This window comes from Piliocolobus tephrosceles, chromosome 4, assembly GCF_002776525.5.
Source record: "Piliocolobus tephrosceles isolate RC106 chromosome 4, ASM277652v3, whole genome shotgun sequence".
In the NCBI taxonomy this organism is placed as follows: domain Eukaryota; kingdom Metazoa; phylum Chordata; class Mammalia; order Primates; family Cercopithecidae; genus Piliocolobus; species Piliocolobus tephrosceles.
This window is the reverse complement of record NC_045437.1, coordinates 41,549,853-41,566,171: the sequence shown is the minus strand read 5'-3', so window position 1 is coordinate 41,566,171 and position 16,319 is coordinate 41,549,853. Positions and strand designations below refer to the sequence as shown.

The following is a 16,319-nucleotide window of genomic DNA, read 5'->3' as shown; positions in this document are numbered from 1 at the left end:
TTTATATTGCCCACTACCTAGCACAATCAGTTTTAAACAAATTGTTGAAGACATGAAGAAAGGCCCATAGACACGGTTTTAAAAGAGGTGTTTGGAAGAGGCGGGAGCATGTCCTTCTGTTGAAAGTTCATCTGAATGCTTTCCATTGAGATAGAGTAAGTAGTGTTTCCCATCACATCAGGCATTATGGGATGGGTTTTAATCAGGCAATGCAGTAAGACACTCAAAGCATCAGAGTTAATCTGCAAAGAGGTATAGCAAGAAGCAGGAGACAAAGCCTTATTTCTCTTTCCTTCAAAGTACTGATGATCTCTCAGACTAAAGATGCAAAATAAACATGCAACTGTTGTATCACTTCTCTTTACAATACTTTTCTTAATGTAAACTGTTGAAATGTAACACATGGAACAGAATTAAAACCCTTAAGTATTTCCTACTTAATGCAAATTACCATCACTGTTGACTTTCTCAAAATGTATCTGCTGTCTCAATGCTCAGAAAACTAGTCTTTCCTTCAGAGAACAACCTTTGAAAACCAAAATTATATCTTGATGGTGACCAGACAAGGAGGAAGGCAGCCAAAGGCTTTCTTTGCCTAATAAGAATACTTTATAAACTCCAGCACATGAAAATAGAAGTTTCACTTAGAGTAGAAAGGAAAAGGGCAGAGAAGTAAGGGGAAGAGAGAACAATGAGAAATTAACCCAGAAGAGGGAAGAATGAAGTGGGAGGAGAAACGAAAATATCTGGTCAAAGCCACGTTAAAGATTTATATCTAAAAAATGCGAAAGTAAGTAGAAAAAAAAAAAAAACAAACAAAAAAAAAACCCTGACTATCAGCCTTTTAATCAAACAATAAATAACAGTAAGGGAATACTAACCAATAGTCCGGCAGATATTGCTGAAATAGAGGCTGGATTTTCGTATTTTTCCTTCAGGCTTTATATCAAGAACTCTTTAAATTTCCTTTTTCTTTCACTCATATATGCAAGCAGATCACATCACACTGATTTGGTTAAAATGTGGCAGAGAGGGAGGGGTTGGAGGTGGGATCCCACAGAAGTTTCTTGGTCACAACTTGGCATGTATTAATCTCTAACTTCTTGGTCTTTCTGCTTTGATATATAAACCTTCACAAAAATTCCTCCAAAATCAATCATTCTCAATCTCTCTCTCTCATGCACACACACACATATCTGGTACCAGAGGAGTAAATTAAATCACACCCGACCATTGCCTCATATAATAAATCCCCTGACCTTTGTCCAGTACATCTCTGGGCTCTGCCTGCTGAACCAAAGGCCAGGCCTGGGCTGGAGTCTCATGAGGCCTATTACAATGGAGGCAGCCAAATTAGCTGAGAAGAGGGCTAAGCATTAGAACTCAACAAAGGCTCTGATCTGGATGGGTTGAAAGCAGTGATCGGGTATCTGAATCTTGGTCCTTTCCCTTCTCTAAAGAGTACAAGAACAAAGGCAGAAGTGACTATCTGTTGTACTCACTGCTACCTCATTAAAATATCCCAAATGCCCAGAAGACAGCACATTGTACATCTTGTAAATGAAGAAATTAATGAGTAAATGAATTCTAAAATTTCATTGCTCATTAGAAATCCTAGCATACTTAGTTTCATTGTAAACATTTAACCATTTGTCAGCAGTATAAAGTAGTTGACTAGAAAACCCCTAGAAAACTGAAATTCCTGCATCTTAATTTAGTCCCCTCACCCCAACCCTTCAAAGTCCTAATCAACTAAGTATATTTTGGTCAATTGGGCAGGAGAACACAGCATTTAGAAAATGCAGTTTAGGGTTTTTTTGATTACCTTCTAATAGAGGGAAATATATCTCTTTTAGAAAGGGCTCACAAGTCAACTAAAAAGTATAAAATACTAAACATTTAGTGAATTACATACTCGAGTGACATTGAAAAAAAAAAAAAAAAAGACCAGCTTTCTAGCTCTGGAGCTTTGCCATAATTCTTGTAGCCACTCACACGATTAGAACAATCATTTCCATCATTGAGTGTGGAGTGAGTTGCTGTACACACAAGACTGTGTGACTCATTTTCCTGTGTGTGACCAACAGTCCTGTCCACCCTATTAACACAAGAAGACTGTTCATGATTTATTAGCTGGGCCTTTAGCTGGTTACAAGACTCCTTCTGCCTGGCTTGCTTTCCCATGTTTATATGCAATAAACCATTCTGTGACATGTAATACATACAAACCCTTTAAGATGAGAAACACTCAGAGGGGAAAATTCATTTTAATAGTTTAGTTGACAATGACCAGATCTAAGAATTTTGCTGATTGTGAATTTGTGGCTAATATGTTTTGAAATCTTATTTTGAATGTATAGAAACCACCTATCTGACAAATACCTCTAAAGCGCATTTCTAAAACTAAACTCAGTGGTCCATAAACACCTAATCTCCAGAATTTGCAGTATAAATCAGAAACTTAGGAGTTAGTTGGATGTCTTTTCTTCCTCCTCTGCCCCTGTTTCATCTTTTGATGTTATCTCTTCTGTATCTTTTGAGTCCATTCCATCCCCCTTTATCCTCACTACTGTTACTAGCCACCATTTCTCACTTGGATTTGAGAATGGCCTCTTAATACCCAGACAAATTCTCTCTAATCCATTTATCTCACTCTCTCTTTCAGTCTCTCTCTCACACACAGAAATATGCTTTGAAACATAATTATCATCATGGCATCCCTCTGCATAAAACATTTAAATGACTTTCCTTGCTTATGGAATTAATACCACAATCCATGACTTGGACTAACTGATATTTACTAGTTATCCCCAACTTTCACTCCTCCTATTTTCAGTTAGTAATAGAACCTAGTGAAAGGCATTTCTCAGCCAACCTTGTGGCTAACTGTGGTCACATGACTATGTTCTGGCGAGCAGGACCTTATTGGAAGTGGCATATGCATCCTTCAGGGCAATGAGCATCCCCTACACTTCCCCTCCTCACCTTGCTGGCTTGGATGCTGACGGGCTGGATCACTGAACACATGGATGAGGTCTATCTAGACTTGAGGAACATGTCTGAGACTCACTATGATGCTGGATCCCAGACAATGAGGGGTTATAAAAAGACAAAGGGCCAACTAGTCAGTGGTTTTGTGACCAGCCAGCCTAGGTCTTTCTAGTTTATCCTTGAAAGAGAAAGATTTTTTCATCTCATTTGTCAGGCTCAATTGAAAGAGTAATGGGAAAGAGTAATCACACAAGACGTATGAAAACATAAGCCGAGATTTTATTCTTGGTATCATAAAGAAAAGATAATGTACCTGAACACATGGCATTCTGATATGGCTTTTCCATGAGCTTTAGAAGATACTGCTCCTTATCTGAGACATCTATAAATCCTATTAGTGTGCTGAAACCAGAAGTATTTGGAACTGTTAGAACTTATGAATAGTTTTATTTGGGGGAATTATTAAGGCCAAAATAAATGCACATCTTTGTCAGATAGAAATTTTTTTTTGGTTTAATAAAAAATAGGTGATAATCTGAGTCATGTTACCTCAAATCAAATTCCCAAACCCCAAGTTATTAGGGGTCTTATCAAATTTTACAAAATAATGGTTATACTAAGAGTAGGAAAGTGAAGGACCTTGGGAAAAGGAGCCTGGACTATATCTTTGCAGGTTTTTATACGCAACCCCCAAAATAAGTTTTATAGTGAGCAACATACTCTGAGATGGTATTTGTAAGACAAACATGAAGGTTTCTGCTTCAAACAGAATTTCAGTCACAGACACTTCATATTTACATCAAGAAGATGAGCTAAATCAAGAGTAGGGGTACATGACACTTGCTTGCAAGATGATCATTTTCCACAGAGCTAATTTTGATATTTTTTCTGATTGCAAATGCATAATACTTGCTTATGTAGAAATCTGTTAAGTACTAATATAGTATAAAATAAATTCTGGATTCCTTTTTTGTCTCTAACAAAATATCTAAAGAAAACTGAAAACAGACTCCATATAAAAAGTTGTCTCTTTTATTATTTTTTATTTTTTTTTCCATTTAACATTAGAGACTCTCAAGTACCTGCCAATTATATTGCCACATTTTCTAGGAAATGCAGCTTTTAGCAATTCTTTGTTGATTCAAATGAAATCAACCTAGCTCAGCTAATATTAATTGATTAGATTGAGAATGAAGGGCTAATACCAAAGGCTGACCAAGATAAAATGCTTGAAATCAGATGCTGAGTGATTCAGGCAGGTTCTATCAGCTTGGACAAGTTGCAAGGGAGTGGACAGGGAGCTTGAAGACATCACAAAAGAATTCATAAAGGACTCGTGATGTATTGAGAGACAGATACATGAGAATGGCTGGGCATAGTAGAACAGAGCTGGTATCATTACAGTAAATCCCCATTATATGGCATTATCTGGAAACATTATCTTCCTTGCTGGCTGAAGAAACATAGTACCCCTCCAACTACCCCCAAACAAAAACAAAATAAAAAATTGTGAATATCAAATTTAATTCATATTCCATCATATGCCTTTCATAGGACATTCAGATTTGTGCTTTTCAAACTGTGAGTCATAACTTACTCCTAGGTTTTAGGATCAATTTAGTGGATCAAAGCCAGCTTTGTTTATTGGCTTGTTTGAATAAATGGAATGGATTGAACAGTTTCCTTATATGGAAGTTTTTGACGCATGAGTGTGGCTGTTGGGTTACTTTGTAGACCTAATATTTTCTTATGGTGAGTGACAGTCAAAACAAGGGTGGGTCGCTGATATAGACTGCTTCTAATTTTTCAATATTATCAATAATGTTACAATAAACATCTCTTGGGAGTTGGAGGTAATTTGGTTTGTTATTTCCATTTATTGACTAATGGTTGATTCACAGAAGCAATGTTGCTACATGGAAGGGTAGAATGTTTATGAGATTTTTCATAGATATCACCCAATTGCTTCCAAACTGTCCTAATTTAGATTCAAACCAGACAAGAAGATAATTTCAATTTCACTGTTACAATTGTCAGCAAAATGTTCTTTTCCTCCTATTGCCACTAATTTAATGGATAAAAATGATCTGCCATTGTTTTACATTTATTTGAGAATTAGTGAGGCTGAATATTTGGAACATTTACTATGAATTATCTAAGTATGTCTTCCCATGTTTGCTGGATCCCCTTTTTCTTTCTGCTATTTTATACATATTTTTTTAAGGAAGTCTTCCTCACTATTCTTTAGGGATGAGGGCATAGGAGGAAGAGAAAAATGGGAGAGAGCATTTTAATTAGCTTGATTTTTTCCAGGCTGACTTTGGGCTTTTAAGCTTCCCTAGGTTTTGAGACCTGCTGCCTGATAAGGTATATTAACCTTAAAAATAACTTTAAAGAATAACCAATACCAGAATAGCTGGTCAACGTGGCACTGCAAAGTTGTACTTTGAACTTCTTCTGTGCCAAACACTGCAATATTAGGTTTTTTTTTTTTTTTTTTTTTTTTTTTAATTAAGACAGTAGTACTGAAAAATTTAAAAGAGCAGTTACGAGCCTTGGAGGGCAGATTGAGACGCTCCAACACACATATGATGGGAATTCCAGAAAGAGAGGATTTAATTCAACTGTAAAGAATCAGTTATAGAAAAGGTCATTACTGATAATTATATAAAATCAAATAATTGAGTTAGCAGATTAAAAGTCCACAGTAATTACTAAGTAAAGTATAATAAAAAGTAGATCTATCTTATGGCATCAAGATACAGAAAAATCTTTAAAAGTACTTAAAATAAGAGGCAGATTACCTACTAATGAACTCAAATGGGCTAGTGGAAGATTTTTCTTTAGTAACAACAGATGCCAGGACAAAAATAAACTTTAAAAGTATTAGAGGAAAAAAAATCAATTCAGAATTTGATACGCAATTAGCCTGTCACTAAAGACTCTGTTTATGTGTATGTGAGCATACATGGAAACTAAGATACTTTACCACCAAAAGACTCTCATTAAATAATACCTAAAGGAGGGAAATGTAAATTAAAACCATAATGATATGCCACCTTATCCTAGCCAGAATGGCCATTATAAAAAGAGAAAAACAAAAACAAAAACCCAAAACAAACAATAAATATTGGTGTAGACGTAGTGAAAAAGGATTACTTATACACTGCTGGTAGTGATGTAAATTAGTACAACCTCTATGGAAAACAATATGGAAATTTCTCAAAGAACTAAAAGCAGATCTACCATTCAATCCAGCAATCTCACTACTGGGTATCAACTTAAAGGAAAATAAGTCATTATATCAAAAAGATACCTGCTCATGTATGTTTATCACAGCACAGTTCACAATTGCAAAGATGTAGAAACAACTTAGGTGCCCATCAAACAATAAGGGGATGAATAAAAGGTGGTATATGTACACCATGGAATACTACTCAGCCATAAAAAAGGAAGGAAATAATGTATTTTGCAGCAACATGGATGGAGCTGGAGGCCATTATTCTAAAAGAATTAACTCAGGAATGGAAAATCAAATACTGTGAAGTTCTTGCTTATAAGTGGGAGCTAAGCTATGGGTATGCAAAGGCATAATGTACACTGGAGACTGAGGAGGGGGTAGGGGTCTGAGGGACAAAACAAAAAGTGTATATTGGGTGCAATGTACACTACTTGGGTGACGGATGAACTAAAATCTCAGACTTTACCAGCACCATACAATTCAACCTTATAACCAAAAATCACTTGTACTCCAGAAACGATTGGAATAGAAATATGCATGTATAAAATTTTGAAAAATTTTGCAGGAAGACAAGAATCACCTTAAGTGTGCACTAAAATTCTCTCCTTTTAAAAAAAGAGGAAAAGACCTTTTCTCCTATTTAAGTTACTGCCCCTGAAGTTACTGACCCATTTCTCTGCTCCCCTCTAAATCAAAACTTCTTGAAGAAATTGTCTTATTCTCCTGTCTTTAATTCCTCTTTGCCAAATTTCTTAAACTTATTCAAATCAGGCTTTAATCTTCCTCATACCAATGGAATAGTTTTGCTCTAGTCACCAATGACTTCCACATTGCAGCAAATTCTTAATCATCTTATTTAACTAATGAATAACACTTGCCACAACGGATCACTCCCCCTTCTTTGACACACTATCTTAATTTTATATCTCAAACGACATTCCCCATTGATTCTTCCACGTCAGTAAATACTTCATCTTGGTCAACTTCACTGTGTTCTCTTCATTTTCCCAACCACTTAGCATTGAAATATCACCAGAAATTATCCTCCTCTCCTTTTTTATTCCCTAGATTATCTCATTTGGAATCATGACACTAATGGCATATGTAGGACGATATCCAAATCATAACTTTAATCCAGACCTCTTTCTTGAATTACAGGCTCATATATCCAGTTCACTATTTAATAATTTATTTGAATGTTTTGCAGGTATCTCAAACTTATAAAACTCATAAACAGACTTTCAATTTTACTTCCTAATCTACTCATTCAAGACTGTAGGCCATTTCATATCACCTTCATCTTTTCAGATACTCAGGCCTTTCCTCTATTCTTTCACTGATACCCCATAACTAACACTCTGTCAACTAATCCTCTCAGACATGCCTTTAGATTACATCCAGAATGCGATCACTTCTTAACATCTCCATCCTTATCTCCCTTACCCAAGCCACCAACATTTATCTGGATTATTATAACAGTTTCTTAATGGCCTACCTGCTTTTGCTTTTGAATCTCCTTATTCCCAACACCCAAATTTGTCTCACTAAAATAAGAACATGTCCTCTTTGTTTTTTCGGGACACTGTCATGGCATCCTATCTCACTTAGAGTAAATGACCAAGTATTTACAGGGGTCTGAAAGTCCTATCTGATTTTTTTTCTCAACCCCACTCTCATCCACTATCTCTGCCTCCATTTACTGCTACGTTCTTCTTGCTCATCCTGCTCCAACAAAACTGGCCTCTTTGATGTTCCTTGAAGATCCCAATTAGTATATGGAATTCCCACTACCTGCGATACTTTTCTCCCAGACTTCCTTCAAGTATGCATTCAAATGTCACACATCTGTAACAGGCCCTTGCCTGACAACCTAGATAAATAACAACCCTTATGCTACTTAATTTTTCTCCATGGCACTTATTTTTGATATATATTTACTTGTTTACTTGTTTATCATCTTTGTTCTCTAACTAGATTGTCAACTACATGAGTTCAGAGACAAATTTGTTGACTCCTATATTTCCAGGCACATATAATAGCAGGCCAACACAAGGCATGCAATAAGAATTTATTAGACGAATGAACTAATGGTGAGAAAAAAGTAAAACATGGTGGGTAATTCAACTAGATATTGCTTGTAAAAAACAACATGGAACAAATTTCATGTGGATCAGAAGATGAAAGTAAATTCTAGACAACAAAAACAAGGAAAATAGTAGAGACTGTCGCAAAGGATAATTAAAATGTGCTAGATCTGCTTTATTTGAGAGAAGGATAAAGAATGCATGAAAAATGGGAACACTGATATTGGTTGTTGTGGGAGTGGATAGTTTGACTTGGGGGTGCAGGAGGACATGGGCATGGGTTCAGCACGGGCAAGGTAGTTTGTGGTTGTTGCAGCCTTCTGCTGCATTAAGAAACAACTGCGGGGCAGCCTGGGAGCAGGGGAGGTGGTGGAGGGAAAGGATGGGTAGGGACAGGGGCGGACGCACACTAGGGAGGACTTAGGAGGGCATATTCTACCAGAGAGCCCAGGAAAGGGGAGTGAAGCTCAGCCTGATCATAACTTTTAGAAAAGTGACAGGCTTCCCACAGGTTAGAAACAAAAGAAAGAGATATTTTGGGCTTATGTTCTTTGAATGTTTTCATTCACAATATGTAGAAAATGGACAATCCTTATTCCTAGATAATGACTATATTTGAAACAAGTAGGTTTATGTTCTGTGAATGTTTTGAGTCTCAATAGTTAGAAATGGATGATTCTTATTCATAGATGATTACTATATTTGAAACAAAGTGAAAGACAACCTTTGCATTTTTAACTTCTCAAAGAAATATTTCTGAAAATCAATAACTATAAAAAGCAAATTTACTGAAATATGCTTTAAGATGTTCCAGAGGAGAGGTGAAAAGAGGAAGAGAGATACAGAGACAGAGAGAGAGAGAGAGAGAGAGAGAATACAGTAACACATCCCATTCGAATAAGATTTAGATCAAGAATGTAAGGATAGTTTAATATCAGGCAGATCTATCAATATAATCTACTGCATTAATAATTTAAAAGTGGGAATCAAATGATTATTCTAATGTGCATAAAAACCATTATTTATAGGCTAATACTTGTGATAAACTATCTTAATAAACTAGAAATAGAGAGCAGTTTTCTTAACCTGACAAAAATAAGTCAGCCAAAAAGCTATACAGTACCTAATAGCATACTTAAAGTGAAATTTTGAAGCATTCTCACTATTATTCAGTACAAGATAAAAATGCTTACTATAAACATATAGTACTTACACAATATGGTATCTTGTTGGGAGAGAAAATTTTAAAACAACAGGAAAAAAAGAAAGTCTAGCAAAGACCAAAGCATTTACGGGATCTTAATTTACAACAGAGGAAGCATTACAGAACAATGAAAAAAAGAATGTTACTCAGTAAATGGTGTTAGGATTAGCCTATTAAAATATAGATCTAGACTTCAAGAATGAACCAGGAATCCTGAGATGACCCACAGACCCTCTGAAGGAAGTGGACGGCTCCTGGAGGACGCAGGAGACACCCCAAATACTGTGCTGGTATCCATGGCTGAGAGACCCATAGATGGTTCACATCACAGGACTCTGTGCAGACAACCCCCAGTACCAGCTCAGAGCCGGGTAGACTTGTTGCGTGGCTAGACCCAGAAGAGAAATAACAATCACTTCAGCTCAGCTAACAGGAACCACATCCATAGGAAATCAGGGAGAGTACTACATAAAGGTAGCACCCTGTGGGACAAAAGAATCTGAACAACAGCCTTCAGCACCGGACCTTCCCTCTGACAGGATGAGAAGGAACCCAAATGAGAAGGAACCAGAAAACCAACTCTGGTAATATGACAAAGCAAGGCTCTTTAACACCACCCCCCCCTCCCCGCCCCCTGCCACCAAAGTAACACTAGTCCACTAACAATGGATCTAAACCAAGAAAAAATCTCTGATTTACCTGAAACAGAATTCAGAAGGTTACTTATTAAGCTAATCAGGGAGGCACTAGAGAAAGGTGAAGCCCAATGCAAGGAAATCTGACACAAGGAAACGATACAAGAAGTGAAAGGAGAAATATTCAAGGAAATAGATAGCATAAAGAAAAAACAATCAAAACTTCAGGAAACATTGGACAAACTCATAGAAATGCAAAATGCTCTGGAAAGTCTCAGCAATAAAATTGAACAAGTAGAAGAAAGAAATGCAGAACTTGAAGACAAGGTCATTGAATTAATCCAATTCAATGAAGACAAAGAAAAAAATAAGAAAATATAAACAAAGCTTCCAAGAAGTCTGGGATTATGTTAACCGACCAAACCTAAGAATAATTGGTGTTCCTGAGGAAGAAGAGAAATCTAAAAGTTTGGGAAGATATGTTTGAGGGAATAATTGAGGAAAACTTCCCCAGCCTTGCTAGAGACCTAGATATCTAAATACAAGAAGCACAAAGAATACCTGGGAAATTCATCGCAAAGAAATCATCACCTAGGCACATTGTTACCAGGTTATCTAGAGTTAAGACAAAAGAAAGAATTCTAAGAGCTGAGAGGCAAAGGCACTGGGTAACCTATAAAAGAAAACCTATCAGATTAGCAGCAGATTTCTCAGCAGAAACCTTGCAAGCTAGAAAAGATTGAGCCCTTATCTTCAGCCTCCTCAAACAAAACAATTATTAGCCAAAACTTTTGTATCCAGCAAGCTAAGCATCATATATGAAGGAAAGATACAGTTGTTTTCAGACAAACAAATGCTGAGAGAATTGGCCTTTAGCAAGCCAGCAGTACAAGAGTTGCTAAAAGGAGCTCTAAATCTTGAAACAAATCCTGGAAACATCAAAACAAACCTCTTTAAAGCATAAATCACATAGGACCTATAAAACAAAAATACAAGGTAAAAATCAAAAGCAAAAACAAAACAACAAGGTACACAGGCAGCAAATAGCATGATGAATGCAACAGTACCACACATCTCATACTGACACTGAATGTAAATGACCTAAATGCTCCACTTAAAAGATACAGAACAGCAGAATAGATAAGAACTCACCAACCAAGTATCTGCTGCCTTCAGGAGACTCACCTAACACATAAGGACTCACATAAACTTAAAGTAAAGGGTTGGAAAAGGGCATTTCATGCCAATGTATACCAAAAGCCAGCAGGGGTAGTGATTTTTATATCAGACAAAGCAAACTTTAAAGCAACAGCAATTAAAAGAGACAAAGTGGGACATTATATAATGGTAAAAAACCTTGTGCAGCAGGAAAATATCACAATCCTAAACACATATGCGCCTAACTCCTGGAGGTACCAAATTTATAAAACAATTACTAATAGACCTAAGAAATGAGAGAGACAGCAACACAATAATAGTGAGGACTTCAACATTCCACTGACAGCACTAGACAGGTCATCCAGACAGAAAGCCCATAAACAATGGATTTAATCTGTACTTGGAACAAATGGACTTAACTAATATATACAGAACATTTCATCCAACAAGTGCAGAATACACATTCTATTCAACAGTGCATGGAACTTACTCCAAGATAGATCATATGATAGGCCATAAAATAAGCCTCAATAAATTTAAGAAAATTGAAACTATATCAAGTACTCTCTCAGACCACGTTGAATAAACCTGGAAATCAACTCCAAAAGGAACCTTCAAAACCATACAAATACATAACAACTAAATAAGCTACTCCTGAATGAGTATTGGGTCAAAAATGAAGTCAAAATGGAAGTTAAAAAATTCTTTGAACTGAACAACAATAATGACACACCTATCAAAACTTTTGGGATACAGCAAATGTGGTGCTAAGAGGAAAGTTCATAGCCCTAACGCCTATGTCAAAAAGACTGAAAGAACACAAACTGACATTCTAAGGTAAAACCTCAAGGAACTAGAGAAACAAGGACAAACCAAACCCAAACCCAGGAGAAGAAAGGAAATAACCAAGAACAGAGAAGAACTAAATAAAATTAAAAGAAAAAAAAAAAAAAAAGCAAAAGATAAATAAAACAAAAAGCTGGCTATTTAAAAATATAAATAAAATTGATAGACCATTAGCAAGATTAACCAAGAATAGAAGAGATAAAATCCAAATTACTTCATTAAGAAACAAAATGGGGGATGCTATAACTGACACCACTGAAATACAAAAGATCATTCAAGAGTACTATGAACACCTTCATGCACATAAACTGGAAAACCTAGAAGAGATGGATAAATTCCAGGAAAAAATACAACTCTCCCAGCTTAAATCAGGAAAAATTAGATAACCTGAACAGACCAATAGCAAGCAGTGAGAATGAAATGGTAATTAAAGGATTACCAACAAAAAAAGGCCCAGGACCTGATGGATTCACAGCAGAATTCAACCAGACATTCAAAGAAGAATTGATACTGATCCTTTTGACACTATTCCATAAGATAGAAAAAGAGGGAACCCTCCCTCATCCATTCTATGAAGCCAGCATCACCAAAACCAGGAAAGGATATAACCAAAAAAGAAAACTACAGACCAATATCCTTGATAAACATAGATGCTAAAATCTTTAACAAAATACTAGTTAACTGAATCCAACAACATATCAAAAAGATAATCCACCATGATCAAGTGGGTTTCATAACAGGGACTCAGAGATGGTTTACGCAAGTCAATAAATGTGATACTCTACATAAACAGAATTAAAAAGAAAAATTGCATGATCATCTCAACAGATGCAGAAGAAGCATTGGACAAAATCCAGCATCCCTTTATAATTAACACTGTCAGCAAAATCAGCATACAAGGGACATACCTCAATTAATAAAAGCCATTTATGATAAACCCACAACCAACATAATACTGAATGGGGAAAAGTTGAAAGCATTCCCCCTGAAAACTGGAACAAGACAAGGATGCCCACTCTCACCACTCCTCTTCAACATAGTACTAGAAGTCCTAGCCAGAGTAATCAGACAAGAGAAAGAAATAAAGGGCATCCAAACTGGTAAAAAGGAAGTCAAACTGTCACTGTCTGCTGATGATATGATTGTTTAACTTGAAAACCCTAAAGACTCCTCCAGAAAGTTCCCAGAACTGATAAAAGAGTTCAGCAAAATGTCCAGATACAAGATTAATGTACACAAATCAGTAGCTCTTCTACATACCAGCAGCGACCAAGCAGAGAATCAAATCAAGAATTCAACCCCTTTTACAATTGCTGCCAAAAATATAAAAAATAAAATACTTAGGAATATACTTAACAAAAGAGTCGAAAGACCTCGACAAGGAAAACTACAAAACACTGCTGAAAGAAATCACAGATGACCAAACAAATGGAAACACATCCCATGCTCATGGATAGGCAGAATCAATATTGTGAAAATGACCACACTGCCAAAAGCAATCTACAAATTCAAAACCATCCCCTTCAAAATATCACCATCATTCTTCACAGAATTAGAAAAAACAATTCTAAAATTCTTATGAGACCAAAAAAGACCCTGCATAGCCAAAGCAAGAAATAAGGAAAAAGAACAAATCTGGAAGAATCACACTACCTGATTTCAAACTATACTAAAAACCATAGTCACGAAAACAGCATGGTACTGGTACAAAAATAGGCACATAGACCAATGGAACAGAACAGAGAACCCAGAAATAAACTCAAATATTACAACCAACTGATTTTAGACAAAGCAAAGACATAAAGTGGGGAAAGGACACCTTTTCAACAAATGATGCTTGGATAATTGGTTAGTCACATACAGGAGAATAAAACCGGATCCTCATCTCTTACCTTATGCAAAAATCTACTCAGGATGGATTAAGGACTTAAATCTAAAACCTGAAACTATCAAAATACTAGAAGATATTGTAGTATTTTTGGAAAATACCCTTCTAGACATTGGCTTAGCAAGGATTTCATGGCCAAGAATGCAAAAGCAAATGAAATAAAAACAAAAATAAATAGTTGGGACTTAAACTAAAGAGCTTTTGCACAGCAAAAGGAACAGTCAGCAGAGTAAACAGGCAACCCACAGAGTAGGAGAAAATCTTCACAATCTACACATCTGACACAGGACTAATATCCAGAATCTACAACAAACTCAAACAAATCAATAAGAAAAAAAAAACAAGCAATCCCATGAAAAAGTGGGCTAAGGCAATTCTCAAAAGATATACAAATGGCCAAAAAATACGTGAAAAAATGCTCAATATCACTAATGATAAGGGACATGCAATCAAAACCACAATGTGATACCATCTTGCTCCTGCAAGAATGGCCATAATAAAAAAAATAATAAAAGTAGATGTTGGCAGGAATGCAGTGATCAGAGAACACTTATACACTGCTGGTGGGAATGTAAACTAGTACAGCCACTATGGAAAACAGTGTGGAGATTCCTTAAAGAACTAAAGTAGAACTACCATTTGATTCAGCAATCTTACTACTGGGTATCTACGCAGAGGAAAAGAAGTCATTATACGAAAAAGGTACTTGCACACATGTTTATAGCCGCACAATTCGCAATTGAAAAATCATGGAACCAACCAAACGCTCATCAATCAATGAGTGGATAAAGAAACTGGTGTGTATATATATGGTGTGTGTGTGTAAATATATACACACACACACAAACACACATATATATACACACACACACATATATATACACACACATATATATATCATATATATATGATGGAATACTACTCAACCATAGAAAGGAATGAATCAATGGCATGACTTGGATGAGATTGGAGACTATTATTCTAAGAGAAGTAACTCAGGAATGGAAAACCAAACATGATATGTTCCCACTGATAAATGGGGGCTAAGCTATGAGGATGCAAAGGCATAAGAATGATACAATGGAATTTGGGGACTTGGGGAAAGGGAGGGAGGGGGATGAAAGATAAAAGACAACAAATATGGTGCAGTGTATGCTGCTCGGGTGATGGGTGCACCAGAATCTCACAAATCACCACTAAAGAACCTACTCATGTAACCAAATACCACCTGTACCTCAATAACTTATGGAAAAATAAAAATAGAATAGAATAAAATAAAATATAATAAAAGCATTCTTAATAGTAAAAAAAATGATTTATGCTTTATACCATACATATAAAAAAATTCCAAGTGAAACAAAGGTTGACATATTTAACATAAAACTATCGTAAGTAGATTTAAAAATTTAGAGCATATGACTATACAAAACAAAGTCATTTCTTAAGCAATTCTCAAAATGTAGAGTAAAAAAAATTAACTATATCAAAATTAAAGATCATGTGTGTTAAAAGATGTCATGAACAAAATTAAAATGCAATCAGCACATAGGGAGCAAACTTTTCAACCTATATATAACAGACAAATATTTCTTTATACATATATATGAAATATGAACATAGATATTATGACACATATTAGGATCACACATACACACATTTCTATAAATTAATAAAGAGAAGAAAAGATAATAGAAGAGTCAACGAAGAGGAGAAATAGGCAATTCAGATAAGAGGAAATTTAAATAGCCCTATAAAAAGTATGCCCAATGTTATAAATAATCAAAGTAATGAATATTAAAACAATGATAGAGCAATTCATATCCATCAACTGGCAAATAATTAAATCCGATAATAATCAAGTGTTGGCAACGACCTGGGAAACAAAGTTCTCATTTATTGCTGGTAGGAGTGGAAACAGGTATGAGTACTTTGCAGAACAATTTGGCATATCTAACAGACATGCAATTGTACAAATCCTAAGACACAGCAAGTACACTGATATATATGTGAGAAGAACTCTATCACGTACGCCCTCAGGGAAATGTATAAAAACATTTCTTTCAGCATCATTAATTTTAATTAAAAATTGTATCAATTCAAATTCTGGTTAGTATGGGAATAAATAAATTGTGGTATTTTCATAACATGGAGTAATATATGGCAATTTTTTAAAAAATGAACTAGGGTTTATATAATAACAAGGTAAATTCTGAAAACAAAATATTTGGTAGTAAAGTAGCACATTCTAGAATACATTACACACTTACAGTAA

The 16,319-nt window shown here is 35.6% G+C and overlaps 1 protein-coding gene across 5 annotated transcripts in view; it reads right to left on the bottom strand.

Annotated features, from left to right (window-relative positions):
* The window catches only part of GHR (growth hormone receptor), a 345,092-nt gene that overhangs the window by 209,878 nt on the left and 118,895 nt on the right, over positions 1 to 16,319 (bottom strand). Inside the window, exon 1 of one of the 5 annotated variants that reach the window (XM_023216563.1) lies at positions 1,260 to 1,368. The exons of 3 other annotated variants lie outside the window; for them this stretch is intronic. The gene's annotated coding sequence lies outside the window, so the exon portion shown is untranslated. Of the gene's footprint in view, positions 1 to 881; positions 1,199 to 1,259; positions 1,369 to 16,319 lie in introns of those variants that run through there. One more of the 5 variants, XM_023216561.1, reaches the window with a different exon arrangement.